This window comes from Crocuta crocuta, unplaced genomic scaffold (assembly GCF_008692635.1).
Source record: "Crocuta crocuta isolate KB4526 unplaced genomic scaffold, BGI_CrCroc_1.0 scaffold741, whole genome shotgun sequence".
Taxonomy (NCBI): domain Eukaryota; kingdom Metazoa; phylum Chordata; class Mammalia; order Carnivora; family Hyaenidae; genus Crocuta; species Crocuta crocuta.
In genome coordinates this window covers 86,053-89,148 of record NW_027529546.1, presented here as the reverse complement: position 1 = coordinate 89,148, position 3,096 = coordinate 86,053, and the positions used below count along the sequence as shown (strand labels likewise).

General features: G+C 34.6%; 1 protein-coding gene across 4 annotated transcripts in view; it reads right to left on the bottom strand.

Annotated features, from left to right (window-relative positions):
• GPR174 (G protein-coupled receptor 174) overlaps positions 1-2,800 on the bottom strand; it is a 54,707-nt gene extending 51,907 nt beyond the window's left edge. For all 4 annotated transcript variants that reach the window (XR_013334479.1, XM_077761416.1, XM_077761415.1 and 1 more), the window contains exon 1: positions 2,699-2,800. The gene's annotated coding sequence lies outside the window, so the exon portion shown is untranslated. The remainder of the gene's footprint in view (positions 1-2,698) is intronic.
• Positions 2,801-3,096: the final 296 nt, after the last annotated feature.

Below are 3,096 nucleotides of genomic sequence, written 5' to 3'. Positions count from 1 at the left end.
CCTCACACTTTATTCAAAGCCTGTTTTGCCTTTATATTCTTACCCTGTAATCTTTATTCCTTTCTCAAATTTGGAATATCCTAGACCTCAGAATTTCCTGAGTACTTTCTGTTGTTTTATAGCTTGGCCAAACTGTTGCACTGGCACATGATAAGTATGAGTAACCAGTACATGGCCAGGTCTGTGTTAATGTTTATTATAGCATTCTATTTATACTAATTTTCATTTTGGATTTTTCCTGTGGGCACAGAATAATTTTCTCCGATTCTTGCAAGAAAACCATAGTAAAGCCCAGCAAAGCAAAATTGGCTACATTATCAGGGCCCTTGGAAGAAACCTGAAGTGTTCCCCTTCGTTCTTGAGTGGTTTCAAAACGGCATCCTTTAACGTTCCCCAATGATTAATACATGTTTCTCTTAATCTTTAAGCCTTTTTAATCAGTAATAAAAAGTAAAATGAGCATTGGGCTAGGTATCAGAGATCTAAGTTGCAGCCTTTTCTCTATCATAGACTCACAGAGGTACTTGGCCCAGTCATTTCAATTCTCTGATCCTCAGTTTTTCCAATTGTAAAATGCAAACTGTCAATCTGTCACCTTTCAAAGCATAAAGGAGTCTTAAATGTTTTTCTATTGCTCCTGTAAGTGACAGGTTTTGAATCTATTTCTTTTTTTTTTTTTTTACGAATAGTTTATTGTCAAGTTGGTTTCCATATAACACCCAGTGCTCATCCCCTCAAGTGTCCCCCTCCGTGCCCATCTCCCCCTTCCTCCCCACATCCATCAGTCCTCAGTTTTTGTCAGCATTCAAGAGTCTTTCATGGTTTTGAATCTATTTCTGATAAGTTCCTTTGACTTGGGGTCTGAAGACTGATTCTATAGACCTATGGCACAAGAAAAAGGCTTTTGGGATGTCACTTTAATGGGCAAGGGAAACAGCACTATCTGTAGTCCCTTCTCTCGGGATTAAGGAAGGGTTAGAAGAAAGAGTTTAACTCCTTTTCTGGCTCTGAGCATCTGATTGGTGCTAAAAGTGTCTATAAAAGGAAAGCATAAAGCATGCTTCTTTCCCCTCTTCATTTCAGTTCCCTAATACAAGGGGGAGATATTGATTTCATTCGTTCCTAAGGGTCTCTCAGTGAAAATTCTGTGAGCTTTTTGGAGGGATCAATGTCCCACTTTATTTATTCACCTTTACAGTATTCTGTACCATACTCTACCAGCCCAAACAGAATTGATAAACTAAATTATTCCTGTCTCACAGAAATGTAACTATTGCAAACATACAGCAAGATAGAAGCAGTGCATGTGTTTACAAGTGCAAAAAATATTTTCTATAATAAAAAAATCCCCCCTCTGACATAAAGTTCTTAGAGGATGGCTTTCACATGATTCAAACATTTACAAGTGTGGCTGGTGGAATTTTTCATTGGGCTGAAAACCTTGAATTCCATCTATAAGATTAATACCTTTGCCACAATACCTGATATTTACATCAGCTTCCTGAAAGCAATCCTCCTTGTTGTATGATCCAAAGCTCTCTAACAAATGTAGCTCTAGTTGAATAAAATTATAACTTGTTTTTTCTTCCTTGGAAATATTAAGGCACTATAAAATAAAGTCCATCAAAAAAATTAAAAACAAAATGAAGTCCAGGCACACCAGTGTTGACAGTAGAGGAAGGAGCAGAAAAGTCATTTAAGATTTTATCCTGGGTCATATTGCACCATGGAAATCCAATTCCTTTTTTAAAATCTCTGAATGCAGCTCCTAGCAGTAACATGCTACTGATAGCTTTATCAATGGATTTAAAGTTAGAAGGTGCCTTCCTCAATATTTTCTACTTGAACACAAAAGAAAAACAACATACAAACCAGAAAACAATTTTACTTACATTATGTCAAATTAAGTTGATGATGAGTGTCTAAAGATGTAAATTTATCCTAAAATCATTTAACCCATTGTTGATTTTTAATGCACTGATTATTCTGATAGATACAGCTTATCTATGAGAAACAGAGTAACTACCTCTCTTGTCTTCTTATTTCTCTCTCTCATTATCAACATGTTTTTGTTGTTATTGTTATTGTACTGGAGTGCTTTCTTTGAAAGCAGAAACTCTACACTTAACATTAATTACATTTAACTTTTGAAGTAAAAATATATAACTTTTACAAGCTGATAAGAATATGTATTCATGGTTGTAAACGACCTGAGACATTATGGCTCTTATTTTTGTAATCATAGCTCATTTTGAAAATAACAGAAATCTAACCATTTAAATCACTTAGCAGAAGAACTATCACCTCCAAAAAGTTATAACAAAGAGTAGATAAAAAAACATCCTGCATATTCTGCAAGTAATTCTATTTAATATAGAGTTGCTTAAATTACAAATGTTCACAGGGCTATTTTATTCAATATCAACTGAGTGACACACATTAAGAAAAATCTCTCCATGTCAAACATATTTCTCCCCATTCAAGTTACCTCCCCCTTCCCACATCAAGCAGCTAAGTGTAAAATTATTTCTGTTTGTGCAAATACTAAGGAAATGACATACAATAATGGTCCAGGTTCATGATATCCATACCATCTTTAGATCTGAAAGTTACCCAGAACCTGGTGTGAAGAGACCAATTTTAGATATCAATGGTAAAAGATACAGATAAGATCTAATTATTAAAACCTGGAGCCTACCGTTTCAATTTCTTTCTGTTTTCTCCAAAGATTTCCAAAGAATTCAAAGCGACAGCCACTTCAACAAGGATGCTACTGATCTGTACATCAATTCCAGGTCCTTGTTCTGAGAAAAACAAATCCAATCCGTTTCACCAAAAAAAAAAAAACAAAAACAAAAACAAAAAAAAAAAAAACCAGCAAACAAACAAAACTCTTAAAATGAGATAAAGACAAAAGGACAGGAGATAGAGTGAAAGAGAAAGAATAAAGGAAAAGAAAGGAAACAAAAGAAAGGGAGGAGGAAAGAGGCAAGGAGGGAGGAAAGAATATAAATAAAAGAAAATATAAGAAAGCCAAAATAAAATTGAAGTTAGCAAAGGTAAAAAAAAATGAAATGAAACTCTCAGCATTACCTG